The sequence below is a fragment of the Protopterus annectens genome, chromosome 10.part0, assembly GCF_019279795.1.
Source record: "Protopterus annectens isolate FY-2018-M chromosome 10.part0, PAN1.0, whole genome shotgun sequence".
NCBI lineage: Eukaryota > Metazoa > Chordata > Ceratodontiformes > Protopteridae > Protopterus > Protopterus annectens.
The window spans coordinates 310,335,117-310,362,989 of NC_056744.1; the positions used below are offsets into that span (position 1 = coordinate 310,335,117).

A 27,873-nucleotide genomic window follows, 5' to 3' on the forward strand; every position below is an offset into this window, starting at 1 on the left:
AGTCTTGTTGGGGTTATAGATGTCTAGAAGGTGCTGGCCAGAACTACGAAGAGACTGGGTTGGGGTATAAGGGGTTACTAAGGTAGACAGTGATGGGCAGGCTAGTGGTTTGTTGAGGAGGGAGTGTGTCAGCTGCAGCTGGGTAAGTAGTCAGAGCTGGAAACTTCTAGCCATTGAAGCTGTTTCAGGGCAAGGCATGATGGGAGTTATAAGGCTGGTTACTGGCGAATCTGGCTATGTTATTGTAAGCTTGTTCTAGCCTGGAGAGAAGGTTTGACTGGAGGTGAGTTAGGATAGGGGAGGCATAGAGGAGACATGGAAGGAGATAGGCTTGGGCAAGGGTGGGTTTGGAGTGGGAGCAAGGAATGTCTTATTCCTGTAGAGAAGACCCAGTTTCATGTTAGTTTTTTTGATACAGTGTTGGATATGGTTGTCAAATTTGAGTTGGTTATTGATTATTGTACCATAGTAATATAGATAATATAGTAATAATATTATAGATTATATAGTAATAGCATCTTTTTTTCATTTTCTAAATGTTTCCATGGGTAAATATAATAACATCCATGCATTATATTTAAACACTATTTTTCTGTTTTTTCCCTACATTTTTATCTTCAGTTTCCATAAGAAATTGTTCTGACATTCGTTTATATCTTCATTTAAATAATTTTCCATATTTTCCCTGAACCTATCCTCTCCCAAACATCATTATATCTAACTTTCATTATAACATCTATTACATTCCGAATTTCTTCTTTTAATCCTTCCAAAACATTATAAAGATTCAAACAGGCTGCATGAACAATTGGGTTGATTAACCCTAATCCCCCTTTTTTATCATACAAAATCCCTCTTCTAACCAGATTTAACCTTGATCCCGTATAAATAAAAATATAATAAACAATAACTCTTCTTTGTACTTAGACTAGTTCATATATGCACTTGTTAAATAGGCAATTTTATCCCAAATAATTGAATTTATTAAATATACCTTTTTCTTATATAATAGTTTATGAGACTTCTAAAACATACATACCTCTCCATTTCTGTGTAATTTCCTCCCACTGTTTCTCTCTATACGTATTTGTTCCAGACATGATCCCCAAAACATCTATGACCTCATCATGAAACTGAATATCTTCTACATTACCCATAAATCCATTTCCTTTACTTTTGTCTTTATTTATACATAAACCAAGCACCTTTAAATACTGATCTAATTGTATGATTCCTTCTTCCACCCAGTCCTTGCCCTCAGTAATTAAAAGTATATCATCTTCATAAGTAAAAAATATTAGAATTTGTACTTTTTCTATTATTTTGTATCCCTGCCATTTTCATCACTCTGTTCATTTTATTAACAACCACATTCATAACTAATGCAAATAAAAGGGTCTGTATCAGAATCACGAACGTTCACAATGTCGAATCTGACATTGTCGACACGTAAACAGCGAAACCGCAGAACATCAAAGAGGTAAACGGAAATCTCCGTAAGGGGAGATTTCCATTTACTTCTATGAAGTGTGGTCTCGGAGTTGGAATATTTAAGTAGCTGGGGGTGTGGGGTAACCATGTGGGGGTGCAGGGGGGCTTGCCCCCCTGGTTAAAGCAAGTATTTCTATTTTTTGACTGTTTGTTTTGTTTTTATTAGGTGTTCGATGTTACTGGACTTCGACAATATGGTGTCGATCATATCATATTCAAAGTTCAGTAACTTTGAGCATCTAATATAGACCCCAAATAAAATACTACTTGCTGGGCATCCCTGCCTTATCCCACACTCTATTTTTATTTCATCACTTAACCATCCATTTAATATCACTCTCAGATTTGATGTCCCCATTACTCTCCTTTTGTTTTCTCCCTGCTTCTCCGAGCCACCACTGTACCCAGAACAGAAGCAGGGAGTGTAATGTCAATAGGATTCCCCTGCACAACATGCAGAGTATGGGAAGTTCCCCAGAGTTCCTGACAATTGCCTCCTAGTTACTATTAATACCATTTCAAGTCTCAGCCGAAAAAAGCCCATTGGTCTAGTGGAACTAGTTTGGTCAACAAAATGTAATATGTAAGTGAGTAAATAAACATATATATATATATATATATATATATATATATATATATATCTATGTGTATATATATATATATATATATATATATATATATATATATATATATATATATATATATATATATATACGCTACAGCTTGGAGAACAGGGAGGGGTGCAGGAGTTGTGCTCATTCACCTCTCTCAGGGCAGGGATAGGAGTGAGGTGCATGTCCGTGGCCAAAAGAGTGCACTGACGTCATGGTAAAGACTGGCAAAATAGCAAGGCATGCTCATCCTAGGAGGTGAGGTCAAGTGTGGGCTTACATCACTTGCAGAAGTGATTGTCACACCCACTCTACACCCAACACAAAAACACAGACTTCACTGTACCCCCTCTATGCCCACATGCCCATTCTATAAATAAATTATCTCTAAGACTGCACACACTCAGTGAAAATGGAAAAGAACTGAAGCAGAAGGCACATCACTCCCCTTTATTCCTAGAAGGCAAACCTTGGACTTAGTATTTAGTTCAATTACTGGCAACTCTATACACGCAGGACCAGCACTCCAAATCTTTGCTTAAAGATACACGATGTTATGAGCTGTTGTCAAAATGGGAAATAACAAAGGGTGCAGTGGTCCTGATGTTACCCCCCTCTTGGAGTGGTCCTAATGTTACCGCCCCTCATGGAGTGGTTCTGATGTTACCCCTGCCCCCATGGTATTATTGCTATATCTGTAATCTGGGGGTGTTCTTTAAACAGTTACTGTTTATGTGATTGTACCTGACTACCTTCTCTTGTTTAAAAAATATGCTCTTTATTTGAATAATCTAACACATAATTTTATCCAGCCAAACTCTTCTCATATTCTAAAATGTTACTGATGGAAACTCAGTACTGAAACCAAAAATGAGATAAATTAATTCATTTATTCTGGAGCTGCCCTACATACCCTTTGACTTTGTGACATGCCATTGGTTTCATTCTCTGTATGTCTTGGCAGGACAGACTGAGGGGGTGTACAGCACAAGATGTAGGGGTACTTAAAGACGAATTCCTTACAGCTGCCACAGGGGGAAATCATACTAGGACAAAGGTCTTCACCATCTAAGTGTAAAATCTACAGACTAAATGATGCATTATAAACTTTTAGATGAAACCTGTTTTCCCATGGCCCTATCTAGGTCATTGTTTTTAATGGTAAGTTTATGGGCAACAAACTGTCCCATGTTTCTGATGTATTAAGTACTATGGGCCAAGCATTTATCACTACTAGATAGAAAGTTTATACTCCATTTACTGGCAGCTACCCTGCCATTGTTCTCAATTATTCAGAGTCCTGCCTTATGTGGCATAAAGATGGTGGGTGGGTGGTCTGTCATTATAACAGACATGAGGTGCAGTACTTTGACAGTGGGACTACCAGTTTCTCTGGGTATGTCATTGGGACAGGAACAAGTTGCATATTTCCCTTGATTTATTACTCAACCACTTCTCCTGGGATGTTAATGTAGGTTTTCATAAATGTTGTCATTGATGTAGTGCTGGAACTTACAAGACAGACAATATTGCATAATTGTTATGGTTGAATGATGGTGAATCGAGTGAACTTGTCTTGAATTCACCATTCATTGTTGAGCTGGTCTGGTTTAGTAACCATTGGAACATCATTTGTGACAATCCGCTTGCCATACTAAACCTGCTGTTCATGAAGGATCCTTTGCATAGCCTTGGTCTTGTGGTTGTCAATTATAATCAAGTGGTCAGTGGAGGTTTCATGTTATCTGGCAGTTAATGCAGGTGATTAAACCTTTGAGCTGTTAACGAGCTGCTTCCTGTAGTCTAGGATACAGAGTTTGACTTCCTCCACCTCTGTTTGCCTACCATGCGACTCTGAACAAGACACTTAACCAGACACTGTACCTGGGTCATCCATGGAAAGGGACACTTGTGCCCAGGTGGTCTGAGCAGTTAAGAAATTAATAAACTAAATAAAAAAATGTTGCTAACTCATACTATGTGAACTTTAGACATCTTGGGACATGGTTGCATTGATATGACCAAGAGATTTGTAAACTATGAAAACTAGAGCAGAGTTTGGAATGCATGCAGAAATGGGCACACCTGCTTGAGAAAACCTGCTTGAGAATAAACTTCCACTGCATAGTCACAATGTCAAGTGCCATTGAGACATCTCATGTCAGAAGTCAGTGCTCCTGTTCAGTGAGATCTCTGCTGTAGTGAATGATGCAGCTAGGCTCTTCTGTATGGTGGACAAGCTAAACAACTCTCCTTTTCTCATTATCCAGAGGAGTTATGCTTCCATCTTTGCTGATAAGGTATCCTTCCTCAGGAGATCCATCCTACAGGAGGAGTTATGCTTCCATGTTTGCTGATAAGGTATCCTTCCTCCCGAGATCCATCCTACAGGAGGAGTTATGCTTCCATCTTTGCTGATAAGGTATCCTTCCTCAGGAGATCCATCCTACAGGAGGAGTTATGCTTCCATCTTTGCTGATAAGGTATCCTTCCTCAGGAGATCCATCCTACAGGAGGAGTTATGCTTCCATCTTTGCTGATAAGGTATCCTTCCTCAGGAGATCCATCCTACAGGAGGAGTTATGCTTCCATGTTTGCTGATAAGGTATCCTTCCTCAGGAGATCCATCCTACAGGAGGAGTTATGCTTCCATCTTTGCTGATAAGGTATCCTTCCTCCCGAGATCCATCCTACAGGAGGAGTTATGCTTCCATCATTGCTGATAAGGTATCCTTCCTCAGGAGATCCATCCTACAGGAGGAGTTATGCTTCCATCTTTGCTGATAAGGTATCCTTCCTCCCGAGATCCATCCTACAAGAGGAGTTATGCTTCCATCATTGCTGATAAGGTATCCTTCCTCAGGAGATCCATCCTACAGGAGGAGTTATGCTTCCATCATTGCTGAAAAAGGTATCCTTCCTCAGGAGATCCATCTTACAGGAGGAGTTATGCTTCCATGTTTGCTGATAAGGTAACCTTCCTCACGAGATCCTTTCTCCAGGATGAGTCTAATAAGCATATGAGTTATCCATATCTGAACTGCATACCTCTTAACCTCTTGGTGCAATAAATCTGGCCAAAGCCAAAAACAACGGGGAGGACAAAGGACCAAAATCAGGGACAGATTTTAAATATTGCTCTTATAAACCAAGAGAGTTGATAGAATAAAATGTTTTGCATTTAACATGAATTTCTGAATAACATAAAGTCTAAAACTCAAAAGTCTATAATTATTTAATGACTTCAGTCCACAGTGATTTGTCAAAAGAAACACAGACTGTATGAGGAAAAGATCAAAAATATGAGGCAAATGTCTAGACCTTCTGCAATAATCTGGACAGGTGAGAGGTATGGATACAGACAGCTGTAGTCTTTGTGGAAACATATGTGGGTCCAATACTGGATTAGGGATTCCATTTTGTTTGTGAAAGTGAAGCCAACTTAAGCTAAACCTGCCTTTATACCCCTAATTGATTGATTGATTGATTGAGCTTTTTAAATTGCCTGAAGTTGTATGACCTCAGTGTAGGGTGTGAGGGCCTGCCCTCAGGGTCTATCTTTAAATCTTATTGGACTAGTCATGTGCACCGAAGTGAGTTTCTACTAAGCCATCTCATGATTCATCAGTGATGCATGGAAGTGATTACTCCCAAAAGAAAGAATTTACAGTGATTACCCACATAATCAAGCATGCAGCGATCATGGAGTGGCAATAAATAAGCAGTGACACATAATCAAGCATGCAGCGATCATGGAGTGGCAATAAATAAGCAGTGATACATAATCAAGCATGCAGCGATCATGGAGTGACAATAAATAAGCAGTGACCATTAAGGTTTTTTGCTTGTTTTATTAATTTTAGGATCAAATTTGTGTTTATTTCCATTCTTTTCAGTTGATGTATTTTTGTAATTAAGATGCCTCTATACATCCAATTCTACATTTGAATGACCCTGATTCAGAAGTAAAATATGAAACCATGTTTGACAAACCTTTAGTATTTTCAGTTCTGTAACGGATGCCTTTCTGGTGATGGAGGAGCAGAGATAACTTGCTATAAGTCTCATAGACTCTTAATGCAATTACATTGATATTCATCAACACCATCCTTGAAATTAATTTGCAGTGCTAAGTAATAAAGATGTTCCTATTCACAGTAGTTATGCCAGCACAGCTTCATTAGTGAGAGGAACTGAACTTTGCACATGGTTTACAATCCCTCTTCCTATCTGCTAAGGATTGTTCCTTGCTAAGACCTCCATGGTGCATTCTACAGGCGACTGTACTATACTTGTTTATACTACGTATGTTCGATTCATTTTTAATGTTCTTTTGCTTTCCACTAGTGTGCCCTGTCAGTCTGGTCCACTCTGCATGCATTACTTCCTGTCTTCCCCTGCTCTTCATGGCCACGTGCTATGCATGTTTCTTTGTTGTAAGCCTCCTATTGCTGCAGATGCCAGGGAGAAGTTGAAAGCCATATGCAGAAGCTTGAAGTATGCTGGAGTTCTACTTGCATTCATATTTCAATCCTGCATTCCTGTAATGTCCCACAAGAATCAAGAACATTGGGATGTGGGTTCATCCATGCCAACAACCTACTGGCAGTATCTTATGGCCATCCCAATGTTGCTGCTGCTTCTAATGCCTCTGTTTTGGGTCAGTAATGCAACAGGAAGTGCTGCAGCATCTCTCTATCCCACGACAGAAGAGCCGGTCCTTAGATACCTCTATTCCAGGATGGAAGAGCTGGTCTCCTTAGATACCTCTATCCCAGGATGGAAGTGTTGGTCCTTAGATATTTGATTATGTGCGTCTGGGCTGGTTCCTCCATAATCAGGGCCTTGACTCTGGAGTTATTACTCCAATGAGTCTATAACATCACAGACTGGGCTCCCCTGGACCATGGTAACTGGCCTACTTATGCTAAGTGAAATGAACAAAAAATATCACCATGCTTTCCCCTGTCTGACAGAAAGATACTGAGCAAGTCAAGCAAATAGAAGCCAGGAAAAATGAATGATTCATTATTTTCTCAGTGGGAGTCTGTCTGTACCACTTGAGATTTAGGATCAGTGTGAGGTCCTGGTTCCAAAACTCAGGCAGGAGTGGCAAGGATCGAACAGGCAGTGGCATGATGACCCATCCCAGGAAGAGAGTGGGGTGTGCACCTGTTAGTCTGTGGTGTAAGTCACGGATGCTTGCAATGTGCACACATATGTGGAAATATGTGTGTGCATACATACATGGCACACTGCATTGTGCACACATACATGTAGACATGCATGTGTATACATACATGGCACACTGCATTAGGCACACATATGCGGAGGCATGCATGTACATACAAGACACGCTGTACTGTGCACACATATGTGGAGACATGCATGCATGTATATGTATGGCACACTGCATTGTACGCACATATGTGGAAACATGCATGTGTATACACACACAGCACACTGCATTGTGCACACATATGTGGAGACATGCGTGTGTATACATACATGGCACACTGCATTGTGCACAGATATGTGGAGACATGTGTGTGTACATACATGGTACACTGCACTGTGCACACATATGTGGAGACATGCATGTGTCTACATACATGGCACACTGCATTGTGCACACATGTGGAGACGTGTGTGTATACATACATGGCACACTGCATTGTGTGCACATAATGGGAGACATGCATGTGTATACATACATGGCACATGGTATTGTGCACACATGGAAAAATGCATGCGTATATATACAGTACATGACACACTGCATTGTACACACATATGTCGAGACATGCATATGTATACATACATGGCACACTGCATTATACACACATATGTGGAGACATGCATGTGTACACATACATGGTACACTGCATTGTTCACGCATATGTGGAGACAAATATGTGCATATATAGCTGGCACACTGCACCGTGTATACATATGTGGAGACAAGCATGCATATACACGCAAGGCACATTGCATTGTGCACACATATGTGGAGACATGCATGTGTGTACATACATGGCATACTGCATTGTGCACACATACATGGAAACATGCATATGTATACATACATGGCATACTGCATTGTACACACATATGTGGAGACATGCATGTGTATACATACATGGCACATTGCACTGCACTGTGCACACACATGTGAAGACATTCATGTGTACCACATGCATGGCACACTGCATTGTGCATAATGGGGAGTGAGGGACTGCACCTCTACAGTATGTGGCCTCAAGTACCTCCAGGCAACTGGGAAGAATGAAAGGAGAAAATGGGAACATACAAGGCTGTTACTCATTCTTTAGTCTATTTTATTGTGCTTTTCTTTAATGGATTTGTTTGATTGGGTTTAGTTAAAACCCCTTTACATCAGAGGCATGGGGAGAAAAGTTCCAACACATTACAACATTTTGTGTATTGTGAACTTGGAACAACATTCATTTAAACATTGGATGGCACAGTGGTGCAGTGGTAGCATTGCCGCCTCACAGCAAGAGGTTCTCCGATTCAATTCTTGGCTGGGGTGCCTTCTGTTCAGAGTCTGCATGTCCTCGCTGTATTCATGTGGGTTTCCTCTGGGTACTCTGGTTTCCTCCCACATTACAAAGGCATGCATCTGGAGCATTTCTGCATGGGCCTCCTCTGAAAATTGGCTTTGTTCCAAGTCAGACTCTCCCAGTTAAAAAATGTTAAATAAATAAGTAAATAAAAAAATAAATTAAACAGACATTTTAAAAATTGTACAGTGACAAGCAGGAGGTACATTACCAACATTATAATATCAGTAATAATCATATTTGATACAAAGTAGCAACCAAAACAAGCAGCAAACACCTCACCAACATTATAAGTAACAATCACACCTGCTGCAAAGTGGCAAACAGCAAATACCACCATTATAATACTATATTGTAAAACAATATATATATATATATATATATATATATATATATATATATATATGGATCACCTTTAAAACCTCGAAACCGCGTTTGCCCGAAACACTAACGACCGAAACGAAAAGACCGAAAACATAAAACGCCGACAACGCAAAACACCGAAAACCATTACACCAACACAGTACACTACATAACATATGCACTATCCCTAACCCAAACCCTAACCCTAAGGTCCGACACTACCGCACACTTACCCTACCTGCACCCTAACCCTAACTCACTTAACCCACCCCTGACCCACAGTCCCTCACCATCGCACACACACCCTACCTGCACCCTAACCCTAACTCACTTAACCCACCCCTAACCCACAGTCCCTCACTATCGCACACTTACCTGTCCACTCCTAACACTAAATCCCTCACTCGATCGCACACTTACCGAGTCCCTAACCCACAGTCCCTCACCATCGCACACACACCCTACCTGCACCCTAACCCTAACTCACTTAACCCACCCCTAACCCACAGTCCCTCACCATCGCACACACCCTACCTGCACCCTAACCCTAACTCACTTAACCCACCCCTAACCCACAGTCCCTCACTATCGCACACTTACCTGTCCGCTCCCTAACACTAAATCCCTCACTCGATTGCACACTTACCGAGTCCGTCCTTTTCGGTCATCTGCGTTTTCGGTATTCTCGTCCCGTCGGATTCCGTTTCGGGTAAACGCGATTTTGAGATTTTAAAGGTGACCCATATATATATATATATATATATATATATATATATATATATATATATATATATATATATATATATATATATATATATATATATATATATATATATATATATATATATATATATATATATATATATATATATATATATATATATATAAATAATTATGTGCAATTTTAAATGTATATATATATATATATATATATATATATATATATATATATATATATATATATATATATATATATATATATATATACTGTAAATTTATTGTTCTTAAAATGCTTTGTAATAATTTGGATCTTTACTTCCTGGACATCTGCTGAAATGAGCTTCTACCCAGTCAGACCTTCCTGGTAATCAAATGTCAATAAATAAATACATACTAGTAGCAGTCACACTTGTCACAAAGTAGCAACCAAAACAAGCAGCAAGCACATAACCAACATCAACAGCCAAGCCTGCTAAAAAGTAATAACGAAGACAGAAGTAAGCACATTGCAACATTATAATACTAGTAACAACAAACATTATAATACTAGTAACAACAATCAACATTATAATACTAGTAACAACAAACATTATAATACTAGTAACAGCAAACAACATTAGTAACAAACAACATTATAATACTAGTAACAACACACATTATAATACTAGTAACAACAAACAACATTATAATACTAGTAACAACAAACAACATTATAATGAATCAATCAATGATGCAGTATTTAGCATATCTAATTAATTAACTTTGAACCTATCAGCTTTGTTTTTTACATATTTAAATGATGTTTTTAAATGGCAGCTTTGTAGTTTGAGAAAGCCTTTTTGGTGAAAGCGCTAACTTTTGCTAGCTGAATAAATAACTTTTTATACCCTACTGGAATTGGAATTCATAATTGAAGTGACAGAAACTGTGGATTTTTCGGCTGTTTTCTCTACCTGCATGTGGGCATTTTATATTTTATCAGTATTTTTATACTTGGATGCAGGAGAGTTAATCCCTTCTTTGGTTTGTTGTTTTTTGATTTGTTATACTTTATTTCGTTACCAACAGAGGGAGATGGCCGTAACAGAGACTGCTGTTAATGTGGAATTACCTTATAGGCTTGAAGAAGCTGAACCGATGACCCGGAAGTCCATCCGCTTCAATGACTGCTTGGTAGCAACCGAGAATTTACTGCTCAGTTATGTACCGGACCTAGGAAATGTTGATGCCGATGTGGTAGCTGAACTAGGGACAGACCTGAACAGGTTGGAGCTGGATTTTATAAAACTTAAGAAATTGCAGCTACAAAGGCAACATTTTGAAGCCTGTATAGCGAAACGCGTTGTGCCACGAGGCTTGCGCGTTTTAAAAATGCCAACGTCAGGTAATGCCTTCCCTGTTTTATTACATAAGTGGCAGCAGTTAAATTTGACTCTAAGTTTTGATTATATGAAACTCTTAAATGAGTTTCATGCTGCAGAAGAAGCGGCACTGCGTAGTAGTGTTAATGAACAGCACAACAAGTTTCTTGATAAGTATAACTGTTCCAAAGCACAATTTGGCATAGAACGTTTGTTGGACAATGTACAACTATTCGAGAAGCGACTTCTCGAACAGAAGAAGAATAAGTTAGTGAGAGACCTACAGGATTTTTGTTTAGGCCATGTCTTTACTTGGCCACGTACGAATGAAGGACTTAATAATGGACAGTACAATAGAAGTGCCCTTAATAGGGGTACAAATGTTGGCTCTGTTGTGAATACTGGTGTTGTACATGTCGCTGAGTCTGCATTAACCACTGATGTGTCTGTAAATGTAAATGATGTAATGGAAGTTAATAATCCTCATATGTCCTTGGGGAATGATACTAGCAATTTGAATGCTGACATAGTTGTTAGTAATGCTGTTAATAGGAATGGAAATGTGAATGCTATTAATGATTTGTTTGCTACTACTACTAATACTGAAGCACAAAGTGATATTATAGATCCAAGTAAAGTACAGGTTGAACCTGTGGTAAGGAAGAAGACCCCAACAACGAGAACAAATACTTCTGCTATACAAGCTGGGATGCTCTTTCCCACCCCTTTCCCCATAGCTGACAACACCTTTCTTGGGAGACGGAGGTCTCAGAGCAGAGGGAGGAACAAACGCAAGGGGTCGGGAGGGGAGCATATGGGGCCAACTTTGAAGAAGATGTGGGAAAAAGTGGGGGATCGTTAGTAGTTAATTTGTCTGATAGATTGTTGAGTGTATATGAAGAAGAAGTCCTGAATAAAGGCCTGAGTTATATACCTACCTGTGATAGTGATGTCACAGATTCTATATTGGATATCAAGATGTTTGTTAGGAAAGCACAGTTGAAATTGGACTTTGGAGCTTATGACGGAACAGCAGTTAGTGATGGCTTAGGGAAGTTTCGCCCTAATAGTTTATACATGCCTGTGCTGCACCCCCTGCTGGATACTTTTTCTAAATTGGTCGAAGATGACTTATATAAGTATTACAGTGAGAAGAAGAAGTATGGATCTAGGTCCAAGAAGTATAACTTATCGTACCTGCAAAGGAAGGCTTTGAATGATCTTAGAAATGAGGAGTCAATAGTTATTAGACCAGCAGATAAGGGGGGACCGATAGTGGTTATGGATACGGACAAGTATGTATGTAGTATGAATTTAATGCTTAGTAATACTGAATTTTATAACATTATTAGTCTCAATGAAGTAGGAATTAAAGTTTTCCAAGTTTATGATACACTTGAGGATTTGTATCAGAATCAGCTTTTACCTGATACATTGTTAAGGTATTTAAAAGTTAGTAATCCACGCCTACCAGAAATAAAAGGACTACCTAAGGTTCATAAGTCCTTGATTGATCCACCATTGCGACCTATTGTCGCAGGACAGGGATGGCTGACTGAACCCTTCTCCATTTTATTGGAATTTTATCTTAGGCCTTTGGTTGATTCCAATATGTATACATTAAGGAATAGCAAACAATTTTTAGTTGATCTATATGAATATATGGCTACTTTGGATGACCAGGAATTTTACATACTTGTGACACTAGATGTGGTAAGTCTATTTACAGTTATTCCCAATACTGAAGGTGTGCTGAGGCTACAACGCTATATAAAGAGGAATTCTGATTTTGACGAAGAATTTATAGACATTATTGCCCTGTTTATGGAGATTGTCCTGGAAAATAATGTTTTTGTCTTTGATGACAACATTTTTGTGCAAAAGGATGGTGTAGCTATGGGCACATCCTGTGCCAATAGCTACGCCAATTTGGTTATGGCTGACTGGGAAGTAGAATCACTGTTTCCTATGGCTGGTTTCAGTGAGAATGTAGGCTATTATAGAAGATTTGTAGATGACCTCTTCCTAATTTGGAAAGGTAGTTAGGCATCTCTGATCCGATTTGTGGAAGAGCTTAATGGCCTTACAGATTTTCTTAAGTTCACAGTGAATTATTCTAAGTCAAGTATATCATTCTTGGATGTTAGTATTACTAGACTTGCTAATGGCCTATTAAATACTTCCATACATAGAAAGCCATGTTTTAGGAACACTCTATTACATCGGCGGAGCATGCATCCAAGGTATGTTTTTGAAAACATAATGAAAGGGCAGTCTATGAGGGCTTCGCGTTTAAACCCTAATACTACAGATTATTCTTTGGAGGTGTCTGCCCTTAAAAGTAGGCTTTTGGAAAGACAGTACGCCACTAGGGATGTGGAGAGGAATATAGAGTTAGTTAACTCTCTAAGAGAAGGCTCGGCTAAACCCTATTTTTCTGATTGGAAGGGTGTTAACCCTGTTGATTCTATTGGTAAAATAGAACCCCTTAGGATCCCTATGTATTTTACTAGGGATGTTAGTATCATTAGAGGGGTAGTGAGGAAACATTGGGACGTCTTGAAGTTGGATGAAGAGTTATCCGGTGTGGTGGGGCAGGATCTGAGTTTTACATATAAGAACAAACAAAATATTAAGAATAAACTCTGTGACAGATTGGTTCGTAGGACATTGAATATAAGGAATGGTAGTTTTAACACTCAGCCCTGTGGTAAATGCAATCAATGCAAGTATGTGGATTTAGGTTTGACCTTTACACACCCCATTACTGGGATAGTTTATGAATTTAGGACCAACACATTCTGTACAACTACAAATGTGGTGTACTTAGCCCGGTGCGTCTCATGCATGTCTTTCTATGTTGGCAAGACGTGCAGACAGCTTAGGGAGCGCATCAGGGAACATGTTTATAGCATTAGAACTGGGTCCGAACATAATGCACTTGCAAAACATGTTAAAAGTATGGGTGCTGAACATTATTTTGTTTTTAGTGTCATGCAACATGTCCTATCAGATATTAGAGGTGGGGATGTAGATGCTCGCTTACAAGAGACTGAGCTCAGATGGATAGTCAGGCTGAGAGCAGATAAGAAGCCTGGACTAAATGACAAAACACAAGTGAAACCACTTCTAAAAAAGAGGACTTTTTAGACACTAATTTTTGGTTTTATTTATTATATGTTTATTTATATTTATTATATATATATATATTATATATTTGTATATTTAGGGTATTGTATATTTTAAATGTTTTAGTGTGGTTTGTGACTCTTTGTATGTATAGGTTATAATGAATGCATACCATTTTAAATGAATCAATGATGCAGTATTTAGCATATCTAATTAATTAACTTTGAACCTATCAGCTTTGTTTTTTACATATTTAAATGATGTTTTTAAATGGCAGCTTTGTAGTTTGAGAAAGCCTTTTTGGTGAAAGCGCTAACTTTTGCTAGCTGAATAAATAATTTTTTATACCCTACTGGAATTGGAATTCGTAATTGAAGTGACAAAGACTGTGGATTTTTCGGCTGTTTTCTCTACCTGCATGTGGACATTTTATATTTTATCAGTATTTTTATACTTGGATGCAGGAGAGTTAATCCCTTCTTTGGTTTGTTGTTTTTTGATTTATTATAATACTAGTAACAACAAACATTATAATACTAGTAACAACAAACAACATTATAATACTAGTAACAACAAACATTATAATACTAGTAACAGCAAACATTATAATACTAGTAACAACAAACAACATTATAATACTAGTAACAACAAACATTATAATACTAGTAACAACAAACAACATTATAATACTAGTAACAACAAACATTATAATACTAGTAACAGCAAACAACATTATAATACTAGTAACAACAAACAACATTATAATACTAGTAACAACAAACATTATAATACTAGTAACAACAAACAACATTATAATACTAGTAACAACCAAACCTGTTACGTAGTAGCAACCAAGATAACAGTAGCAGAGATGACATGCCAAGTTTCTATTCTAATTGCTCCTTAGTAAGACAGATCCCACCCTACCCACCAGCCTGTTTGCAGGCAGCATTGCATGTGACCTTTAGAGATGGCTTTGTTACCAGTTTTCCAGTGATATATCCTTTTCTATAAATTGGGTAATAAAATCATTATTGAAAGACAGTCACAACTCAAACATTTAGACAAAGTAACACAGAATTTTCAATGCTGATATAACATTTATTGAGGATATTGCAACTGTAACAGCCCAATGCAGTGGCATTTTAATTGGCTCTGCCTTTAATGCTCTGTGCTTCAGAGACATTGCAGATACAAAAATATTTCAATGGCACAGGAAGTTCAGAGCTTATCTGTCTAATAAATGTTTTAGAAAATGTTGGGGAATTCTGGTATTATACAAAAATATAATAATCCTTGATTGACTTCAGATTACTTCATGCTTATCCTGACTATAAATTCTAACTTCTCCCTCAAATGTTGCAAATGACAGCATTTAAAAAATGCAAATACACATTTAGAACATCTTCTTGGATAGTACCTATCCTGTAGTTTAAGAAAAAGTGCTAGCATAGTAATACAATAAGAGGAGAAGAAAAGGGTGGGCATTATACTAAATAAATGCCAGAAATGTAACTGGGGACATGCAGAAACCCCAAGCACATCATTTTCAGACAGGGTTCAAGCCATGCAAAGGCCATATAAAGGAAAAATAGTACATAAAATATTCCTTCAGCAACCAAAATGCCAAAGTGAAATATAACATAAATTAGTGAAAAAAGAACCTAAACAGTAAGAAACTGAAATATTACAACATATAAAACACTCTACGAATATGTCAGAAAAGACGTATTTTACAGTATATATCTCTCACCTTTAAAGTGACCAATTACCCATCAATCTTAATCATGAAAAATGTTCCTGCTTTAAGAGAGGTACTTTATTTACACATAATGGCCATGTAAACATGGACTGTGTCTAAACTCTTGACTATTATTTAGCTATCAAAGTCAGCAAAGTGCATTCTGTAGCCCACCTAAAAACAGTATGTCTATCACTACACGGCTTTATACTTCATTGATCTAACCCATTACTGAATACAGTACAGGGAAGGTGTTAGCATTTTTGGAACCCCCAGCAAATGTCAAGATGTAGGGCCCCGAGACACTGCCAGTCAAACAATCACCTTGTCACTGCTACTCCTTCAAAGCAACATTTTAGTTTACGCTGTAGAGTTTTAGGAGTAGCACACACAGACTGAACTGTGGCTGCAATGCTCTGACGTTACAACACACCTGGGTTCCACATCTCAGACAGGGACATTCACACTTACTGCCATTTAGATACAACCAGGATACAAGCACCTAGGCACTATCTACTGTTTCAGCCCCCCCAACAGACACGCACATCTCCCAGCGCTCTCCTATGTTTCCCCCCATCCTGGGCTCCTGACACCATTACTTTTTTTATACCTTTCTCACATTCTGCCTTACCTTTTCAAGAAGCCATGACTTTCTATATGCTCTGAATTGCATTTTAAAGTGTTTTTCCTTCTTTTGACACAACCTTTTCATCTAGTGATGGCTTGAACAGAAATTACGATAAAGGAAATAAATTCAATATTACTGTTCAGCTTTAGTTTTCCTTATATCCTTTTAACACACCTTCCCTGATCAAGACAGCACAATAGTAACTTTTTAGAAAATAACTCGATTAAGCCGTGGCCCCCAGGAGCCATAGGGTTCTACATGCTGTGGAATGCATTTTACCAACCACCTTTTAATCAAATGGTGGTCTGAACAAAAATCATAAGTAAAAGAACTTCAGTCTTATTTTATCCTTTCAACCAATATATAAGTTGTGCCCAAGGTTTAACATTCAAAGCTAACAAAACAGCAGCTCAAAATAAACTAGCAAGACAACTGTTGTGTGTATACACAAATCTTATCTGGGAATACTGGCTACCTGCCTGCCCTGCAGAAAAACACAGTGATTGCATGTGCATCCCTCTGGATTGAAATGAAAGCAGAGGTTCAAATGGTCATGGTCATGTATGTCAAGTAACTGCTGTCATGCATATACACAGCATGCCTCCTGACCCCAATACAGATAAAATCAGTGATATTTTTAAACACACACACACACACACACACACACACACACACACACACACACACACACACACACACACACACACACACACACACACGCACAATATAGAAATACTAGTTTTGTACCTATTTTGGCAAATAACAATACACTATGCAACATGTTTACTGCCACACCAGATTGGAGACTGCTGTTTAACAGTCATCAAACAATAACATGTTAAGTCACAAGTAACGCATACCGGTCACTCTCCTCTGATTTCACAGAATGTCACTGATTTACCTTATAATTTTGCTCTGTCCGTCATAAAAAAGTGTGATTTGTCGGTAAATCATTCAGGAGTAGAGACAGCCAATAAATCTAGACATCATAGTTTCATATTTCTTATTGTCAAACAAATGCATGGTGATGCAAAATGTGTTATTCTACTAACTTTTAATAGAATTAGAGTAACATTTAAAAACTGGTCCTGATTTTGTGCCTTTATTCTGCTATTATTTTTGCCTTTGCCCAGATTTCTTGAGCAAAGATGTTGAGAGCTACAGTATCTGGTGTTCTGTCTCTATTTATAAAACTCCCTGAAAATGAAAATCATCTCTGTAGATTAGAAGTATCGTTTCTTTTTAAAATCCAAAGTCAGCACTGATATTGGTCCCTCTGGGCTGCTGATCTCTAGTCTTTATCCAGCTCAAGTTTGTTCATTCATTACCAGTTTTATCCTAACAGGCTCATATCGCAACCTTGCTTTTGATAAAGTGTGTAATCAGAAAATGAATAATCTTTTTTTACCCTCATTTTCCCCACCAGCAGCATCTTTTCTGAGGCTTCCACACAGTCAAGGATGGTTGGGGGGGTTACACAGTCAAGGATGATTAGGTAGGCCCCCTCACAGAAAAGGATGATTAAGGGGCCCCACACAGTCAAGGATGATAAGAGGTCACCCACACAGTCAAGGATGATTAGGGGGACTTCCACACATTTAAGAAGTATTGGGGAGCCCCTTGCAGCCTAAAGGTGGCTATGATGTTTGTTTTAGTGGACTGAATATCCACCAGCAGGATTTAACTGAGTCAAGGGCACTGAGTGTTGTAAAACATTTAATGAAATTATGAAGCCAGTTACTTGACAAAACAGTGTTGGTATAACCAGAGAAACACTTTTATTTTAAAGGAGGTAAAAATAAAAGTTATACAACGACCCCTTATTAATATTCCAAAACATGCACGCTGATTGGTCAGCATGCCCATTATAAATCAGACATACTAATGGAAAAAGGTCCGGTTGCCCGGACTTTTTCCATTAGTATAAGTCTTTTCATTTTGTGTTGGACAGCAATGGAGAATGGAAGAGCTCCATTGCTGTTATCTTGCTATGTTAAATGAGTTTAACGATAGCTTAAAAAAAAAGCAACGGAGATCTTCCTTTCTCCATTGGTTCCACACACAGCTCTGATGTACTGAGTAATCATCAGTACATCAGAACTGCCGCAGAATACTGGACAGCTGCGGAAGGGCAGCAAGGAGGCATTATACAATGCCATTATTTAAGAAAAGTAAGTATTTTTTTCTTAAATAATGTCATTGTATAATAGCAGTAACCCACTTCTGGGTGTGGGTAATGCTGGATTTACCCACGGATGTCTTTGTTTGGCCACTCGGGCTTTGCCCTCATGACCAAACCACACCAATCATGGGTAAATCCAGCATTACCCACACCCAGGTGTGGGTTTTTGCTTAATTATTAGCCAGCAAGATGTTTAACAAACCTGTTACAAAATATCAGAATAAGATAACTTGCTGTGGTTGGGTCCCCCAGGGTTCACTAGTGCCTAAAGCCAGTTATGTGCAGTGCTGTGTTTTGTAGCATTTGACCAAGCCATCTGAAAGAACTTAAAGGTACAGTCATTCCTTGTTAGAAAACTCACAGGATTCGAAAACATGAAAAATTCAGAAATCCTTTAGGAATTGTCATTATATTCTTTTTCTGATTTCTGCCTAGATTATAAGGTAATGTCTGACACAGTTCTGCTTAAAAATCAGTTTATGGAATAAACTGTTGGGAGAGCTTACACTAAATTGGGACTTGAAACGTAAAAATATCAATAGCAGAAAAGAAAGTGTCAAATATATTATGCATCGTCTTCCATGATTAGGAAATACACCTCCCTTTACAATCATAAGTCAGTCATTAACTTCCTACAAAAAATACTCTTTTAACATGAACAGAAGAAACAGAAAATATCAGCATGAGATTATAACAATCATGCTTCTTGAAGGCCAGGGGGTCATAGGCCTGACATTCAAATCTACAAACCTATGAACCTTTGCAGTGAACCTGGATGCTGCTTTGTGGACAGTGCCGTCATATTTCATAACAAGAAAAAATGTACAGAACAAATGGATGCATGGGCATTTCTTTCTGCAATAGGATACCATAGAGAAGTTAGACGACAATGTTTCTGTGCAGCATCAACAATTCATTAAACTTTGTCTGTGGATGAAACTAAGATGACATTGACTACTTAAGATCTTAGTCCGTCAAGAATGAATCTTGGGAAATGAATACAGAGCACTGAGTCTATATGCAAGAGGTGCAGATGCTTAATCTAGACACTTACCTCTCAAACCACATGGTTGTCAAGCATTGCATACCTCTAGCACCACAGCAGCCTCATACCAGCACTAAAGTCACATACGCTGAGGTGTTAAAAGATCCATATGAAACTCCAAAAGGCCTCCAAAGCACTGTATTATTACACTCAAATGTTAGCGGCATGCAAACACCTCACATGCAGCTTACACAAGTGCGGCCTACTAACACAACAAATATAGTTCAGCCAGTTGACATGCCCAAGCCCTGTAGGCTACCAGGCACCTAACAATGTACTGGTCATAAGTAGTACCACAGTCAGACCTACTGATGCACCTCTTACCAGGCTCTGGAGGGAAAGGTGAAGATTAGCTGCCTCTCAGGTGTTATAACTTATGATGTCACTAAGGCACTGAAGACCCTTTACCCCAATTGGCATGGTTGTTACTAACATGGGTGCTGTTGGCCTGTATCATACCACCTTGGAACAGATGAAGAGGGACACAACTGAGTTTTCTGAGTATGTTTCTGATATTGGTATGCAACTAATCTCAAACAGTATATTATCTTCACAACAAAGGATAACACAATGCAAAAAAAAGATAAATGATTACAGCAGTCAGCTCAGTTACTGAAATTGTGCCTGGACAGCGAGACATGCTTGACAGTCCAATCTAGTTCACTAAAAATAGTTTGCATCTCTCTCCACACTGCTTCTGCAAATTGGATGAGACAGTTCTACCCTCATAGTGCCTTTTTACACAAAGTCTGACTCCTGCATCTGCCAGCCGACCAAGTTCAAAGCAGGCCTGTATCAACATGGCACTGCTGAGTTCTAGAATGAAAAAAAAAGATGGCTGCCATCAAACCTTTCCTAACACTTGAAAATGCAGACATCTGCATAGTGACAGACACGTGGTTCCAAATTGGTGATTACAGTCCATCTGTACCTGATTTTATTACCTACTGGTTCTTTAAACAGACTAGATTAAAATCTACAGTATCCTAACACCATATTAACATGGGGTTTGTCAAGATGAGGCACCATGACTGCCATGTATATACTGAAAGATGGCATCTTAAACGGTAGAAAGGCCTTTTGACTGGTGCAGTATTCACTGACCTACCAATGATGGCATCCTAAACGGTAGAAAAGCCTTTTGACTGGTGCAGTATTCACTGACTTCACCAAAGATGGCATTCTAAATGGTAGAAAGGCCTTTTGACTGGTGCAGTATTCACTGACCTACCAAAGATGGCATCCTAAACGGTAGAAAAGCCTTTCGACTGGTGCAGTATTCACTGACCTCACCAAAGATGGCATCCTAAATGGTAGAAAGGCCTTTTGACTGGTGCAGTATTCACTGACCTACCAAAGATGACATCCTAAATGGTAGAAAAGCCTTTTGACTGGTGCAGTATTCACTGACCTCACCAAAGATGGCATTCTAAAAGGTAGAAAGGCCTTTTGACTGGTGCAGTATTCACTGACCTACCAAAGATGGCATCCTAAATGGTAGAAAAGCCTTTTGACTGGTGCAGTATTCACTGACCTCACCAAAGATGCCATCCTAAACGGTAGAAAGGCCTTTTGACTGGTGCAGTATTCACTGACTTCACCAAAGATGGCATCCTAAATGGTAGAAAGGCCTTTTGACTGGTGCAGTATTCACTGACCTACCAAAGATGGCATCCTAAACGGTAGAAAAGCCTTTTGACTGGTGCAGTATTCACTGACCTCACCAAAGATGGCATCCTAAATGGTAGAAAGGCCTTTTGACTGGTGCAGTATTCACTGACCTACCAAAGATGACATCCTAAATGGTAGAAAAGCCTTTTGACTGGTGCAGTATTCACTGACCTCACCAAAGATGGCATTCTAAAAGGTAGAAAGGCCTTTTGACTGGTGCAGTATTCACTGACCTACCAAAGATGGCATCCTAAATGGTAGAAAAGCCTTTTGACTGGTGCAGTATTCACTGACCTCACCAAAGATGCCATCCTAAACGGTAGAAAGGCCTTTTGACTGGTGCAGTATTCACTGACCTCACCAAAGATGGCATCCTAAATGGTAGAAAGGCCTTTCGACTGGTGCAGTATTCACTGACCTACCAATGATAACATCCTAAACGGTAGAAAGGCCTTTTGACTGGTGCAGTATTCACTGACCTCAGCAAAGATGGCATCCTAAACGGTAGAAAGACCTTTTGACTGGGGCAGTATTCACTGACCTCACCAAAGATGGCATCCTAAATGGTAGAAAGGCCTTTTGACTGGTGCAGTATTCACTGACCTACCAAAATCTTGATCTAGTTGATCATGATTTGTTGCTTAGCAACCTAACCTCTGCAGGTATAAACTCAGCCTCACTATCGTGGTTTAAAAGCTTCTTCACCAACACGGCACTCAAAGTCCAAATAGGTAAACAGTTCATCCATCCCAGTCAGTCCTATAAAAGGGGTACCCTGAGGGTATACTCTTTCATCTCTGTATGTTTCTCTTTTCATAAACAACGTACAAGTACAGTTTCCACAAAACCCTATAATTCTATATGACATGATCAGCTGCAGGTATGATATCATTACACCATTAGAAAACCTGTGGAAAATGCTCTCTGTTTCAGTGATTGTTATCTGAAAATCCCATCCTTGATACAAAGAAAACCATAGATAGTGTTAAAAAGCCCCCTGGTGTCATTAGTCCTTGATACAAAGAAAACCATAGATAGTGTTAAAAAGCCCCCTCGTGTCATTAGTCCTTGATACAAAGAAAACCATAGATAGTGTTAAAAAGCCCCCTGGTGTCATTAGCCTAGTATCACCAATGAAACAAAACCATGATCTTCAGATGAAGACAAAAACTGACCATCCTCCTTGTAACTGGACAGACAAGATAGAAAAACTCCACACTTTAAATACTCAGGCTTCTGGATAGATCAGTCTGTACGTGTCCAACACCATGTCACAATGACACAATACACAAATCAATACTCTCCTATCCTTGGAATGCACAAAGCTAGATTTGATAGATCTATACATCATGCAGCAATGACAGTTTAGAAGATTAAATTGTAGCCCATTCTGTTGGTAGAAAATATGATGCAAGAATATTAAAATGTATGAGATGAGGATTCAGCAGTGAAAACTGTCTAAAGTACGGCTTACTTAACTAATGAAAAAGGACAGTGGTTTTAATAATGCATTAATAAATTGAAAAAATGCTTTCAGCAATTGTTGAGCAAGATTTCATCAAGGGAAAATGTCTACTGAGTGAATGAAATATAGCTCTTGCTAGAGTCTACAAACATAAGTAATACTTAAAGTGACATCAGTGAAAAAATTCTGAAACTAGACAGCTGATGATATGTAATATCATAGGAAGCATTTATCTATAATGCCTTGTGAGGTTTAGTGGAGATAAAGACACATCCCCTTAAAGAATGCAAGGACAATGTAATGTGAAAACATGTGGTATGACTCGGCTGCATAGACAGAGACGAGTTCATAACATCTTCTCGAATATCATACATCTAGTAAGCCAAAACACATGGAGCAGACATGTTAATAACATATTTTTCAGCCTGGGAATGTTTTGATTCATTAGACTCCTCTGTGGAAAGAATGTTCCTGAATATGGGCTTTGAATCACAAGGGTATTCACTACATAAATAATAATACCAGGAATGGCATTTCATTTTCAGTTCAGCTTCTGTTTTTTATTTCATGCATTTTGCGAGAGCTGGTATACACAATTAACAGTTCTGCTGCACGGATTATCGTGTATTAGCTGCAGATGCAACTTCTTAGAAAAGTAGCAAAATAATCTGGACACAGAATTTCAAAATCATTAATAAAAGAAAGTTACATACTTACCGCAAATATATCTCCACTGGCAATTCCAGCCCTGCACTGCTAGTACTTAATACTGGTAAGCAAAACTTTCTCAGTCTACTGAAGCCCCTCCGTTTGCCCATAATCCTAAAAAGCTATGCCCCCCCCCCAATCTTGGAGGTCCTTTAGTAAGATCAGCCAAGAAACAGATAAAGGTAAATATAAATAGGAGTAAATACAAAAGCTTGTAGTGGACAAACTGAAGGAGGCAAGAAATCAGGTTTGGTTATGGATCTGAAACTACCACCTAAAGAGCCCATCTCTATACCAGAAGAATGTAAAGTTCCTGTAATCACGGCTGCACAGGTAAAAACCACACTCTCCAAAGCCAAGAACACAGCATCCATGGGACCAGACAACATCCCAGGCTGGTTTCTACATGAACTACAGACTGAACTGGCACCCCACCTAAGTACCATGTTCAATCATAGCCTCACCTCAGGCTTTGTGCCTGCTGAATGGCACACAGCAATGGTTATCCCACTCCACAAGGGGGAGCCACCACGGACCCTGAGAACTACCACCCCATTAGCCTGACGAGCCTGGTCTGCAAGGCCATGGAATGTATCATCATGGAACTTATAAACAAAGACATTGGTAATCTGCAAACTCTGGACCCCATCCAGTTCAGGTTTGTAAAAGGCAGATCATGTCTCCTAAACCTGATAGACTTCTTTGAAGCAGTCACCAAAGCCGTAGACAAGGGTAAGATGGTTCATACAGCCTATCTAGATCTTGCCAAGGCTTTCGACACCATCTCCCACTCTGGAATTATAGATAAACTCACTAAACTAGGTATAAATCCCTATGTCACAAGATGGGTTGCCAACTGGCTCACTGACAGAACCCACACTGCGAAAGTAGCAGACTCCAAATCTGACTTCAGACCAGTGACAAGTGGAGTACCACAGGGTTCAGTCCTGGGTCCTCTCCTGTTTGGTATCTACTTCTCTGAAGTACAGGCTAACACAGAAGGTCTTTGGCTAACGAAGTTCGCAGATGACTGCAAACTAGGAGCCATAATTGAAACTCCTAACGATGTAGAGATCCTACAAAAGGGCCTCACTGACACAGATGCCTGGTGTCAAAGCCATGGCCTCAAGCTCAATGCCAAAAAGTGCATTGTCATCCCCTTTGGTAAAAACTTTGTACCCATGAACTACAACATAGGCGGTAGTCTACTTAACACCGAAAGTGTGATAAGAGACCTTGGGACACAGGTGGACAGTAGTCTCTCCTTTGATAATCGCATCGCCACAGTAGTCTGGAAATCCTTCTACATGGCACACCTCATCACAAAAGGTTTCTCATCCAGAAAAAAGAGGTCATTGTTCCCCTCTACTCATCACTCATTAGACTCATTATAGAGTACAACGCCCCTTTTGGTATGTACCTCACAAGACATCTACAACAACTGGAAAGGCCTCAGAAATACCTCACAAAGAGGATTACAGGCCTCAAACAGTTGCCCTACACAGACAGTCTCAAATAACTCCAGCTTTACTCCGTCGCATATCGCCTACTCAGAGATGATCTCTGCCTAACATACAAAGCTATGTCAAATCCAGAGCTGTTGGACATGCTCCACTTAAAGAAATCCCGAATCCCTCAGAGCTACATGCTCTAGGGACCTAAACCTTGTCACCACAATAAACAGAACATGCCAGAGGGATAGATTCCTGTCCCAGAGACTTCCCATACTCTGGAATAAACTGCCTATCTATATCAAACAAAGCTCCTCATTAGCACTCTTCAAGAAAAATCTTGATGATTGGATAGGAAATAGGAAATTCATCCCAGGGATCACCTCTGTGACTCTGCACGACAGTGGCACAGGAAAATAATTTTCTTGGGTGGCAAAAGCCAGGGTACCTTTTTGGCTGGGCTTGTATAGGCCCCAGGGCCGATAGCCTAGTACCTACCTAGGAACCTATGAACCAGTGAAAATCTTGCATTATGCTAAGTACATAACTTATACAGCTAATGTTAGGAGTTTTATCTCCATCACCTATAGAACAAAGTCTCGAGCTAAACCTCTTGGTTGGTTTACAACAGAATCCTGACAACAACTCTAAAGGTCACCATGGGTCTGGGGGCAACACGAAACTTATAATGCCTTAATAATAATAATAATCCTATTTATTAACTAGGTAGGCCCACTGGACACACAGTCCTTTCCTAGAGTAACCCAGGAGCAATTTCTGCTTAAGTGACTTGCTCAAAGTCACAGAAAAAAGCAGAAGAAATAAAACCCTGTGCCATAGGAACTAAAGCTTGCAACCTTAACCTCGGCACCAACTGCCTTCTGAAAATTATTCAGGGATACCAATGTAGCAGATGCACAAATGTTATCCACAGATACATTTTTAAAGAAGGCTTGTGAAGTAGGTACAACTATGCTAGTATGCACATTGATGGTCTGTGGTGGAAGCCTTTCTCAGAGGCCTGCTATTCTCATTGTATCAGAAACTGATGCATTGAGATAGCTTGGAAGAAGATGCAACTTTGGAAACCTTTTGGCCTAACTTTTATGAAGAAAAGGAAATAAATCCTTATCTGTTTAGAAGTGTACAAATAAAACCAAAGCTACCTATGGACATCCATACAATACAGCAGCTATTCAACCCTTTGCATTAACTGGCTGCAGTATGGAATAAAGATGTTTTTGCATGTAAACCCTATTCTTATGATAAGTGAGACAGTATGAATGAGTGTACAAGGCTTGCATCTCTGAAACATTTACTGTCAAAGTACTAACCACTAAAAACATATCTTTTTATAAATAACACATTTTACGTTAGCAAAAGTAGCTGGTTCAAATGTTGAGAAGATCATTTTTACTGACATCTGTTAACCAGGTAATCCCACTGGGCACACATGCCATTTTTCATATACCTTGTCCAGAGTCACGCAATAGGAAAATGTTATTTATTTGACATTTGATTAAAAGGAAAGTCCAACTGGGCATAAAACCCACTTTCAATAAAGTCTGGGAAGAAAAGCTCCACAGATATTATATGGGTTTAATAAAAAATACATGTGAATATATACCTAATATTACAGAGTTAAAAATGAGATGCAAGAACAATTCAAAAGTAAGTATAAAACGTTAATCAGGGGACCATGTGTTGTACAGCTGGGAAAAGGGAGGGTAATAGCAAAGCTGTAATAAATTAGAAAAGGCATGAGATACAACAGAACAGCACATAACAGTAAGAATGACAAATGAATTAACAGATGGACGAAATAAGGTGCCATGAAGAAAGAGGAGAGAGAAATGACAGGTGAGAAACGTTGGAGGTAGCGGAAGGAGGGGTAAAGGCAGTTGTGGGGGGGCAAGTGAGGAGAATGGATTAGTGGAGAGATCAAATATCAAGACAGTAGATAAGATAGAGGAGATGGTTAGAAAATGGAGGTAAAAGAAACGTACGATGTGGGGGAAGGGCAACTAAACTTACATGACATAAAGAGAGGTACGATGTAGGGAAGTGCAACTAAACTTAAATGACATAAAGAGAGGTATGATGTAGGGGAAGTGCAACTAAACTTAAATGACATAAAGAGAGGTATGATGTAGGGGAAGTGCAACTAAACTTAAATGACATAAAGAGAGGTACGATGTAGGGAAGTGCAACTAAACTTAAATGACATAAAGAGAGGTACGATGTAGGGGAAGTGCAACTAAACTTAAATGACATAAAGAGAGGTACGATGTGGGGGAAGTGCAACTAAACTTACATGACATAAAGAGAGGTACGATGTAGGGGAAGTGCAACTAAACTTAAATGACATAAAGAGAGGTACGATGTAGGGAAGTGCAACTAAACTTAAATGACATAAAGAGAGGTACGATGTAGGGGAAGTGCAACTAAACTTAAATGACATAAAGAGAGGTACGATGTAGGGGAAGTGCAACTAAACTTAAATGACATAAAGAGAGGTACGATGTAGGGGAAGTGCAACTAAACTTAAATGACATAAAGAGAGGTACGATGTAGGGGAAGTGCAACTAAACTTAAATGACATAAAGAGAGGTACGATGTAGGGAAGTGCAACTAAACTTACATGACATAAAGAGAGGTACGATGTAGGGGAAGTGCAACTAAACTTAAATGACATAAAGAGAGGTACGATGTAGGGGAAGTGC

At 39.0% G+C, this 27,873-nt stretch overlaps 1 protein-coding gene and 1 long non-coding RNA gene across 2 annotated transcripts in view; one reads left to right on the plus strand and one right to left on the minus strand.

Annotated features, from left to right (window-relative positions):
- OLFML2B (olfactomedin like 2B) overlaps window positions 1–27,873 on the minus strand; it is a 455,925-nt gene that overhangs the window by 236,347 nt on the left and 191,705 nt on the right. The gene's annotated exons all lie outside the window — the stretch shown is intronic.
- Window positions 27,788–27,873, plus strand: part of LOC122813063 — a 706-nt gene continuing 620 nt past the window's right edge. The window contains exon 1 of the long non-coding RNA XR_006366635.1: window positions 27,788–27,853. This is a non-coding gene — a long non-coding RNA (uncharacterized LOC122813063). The remainder of the gene's footprint in view (window positions 27,854–27,873) is intronic.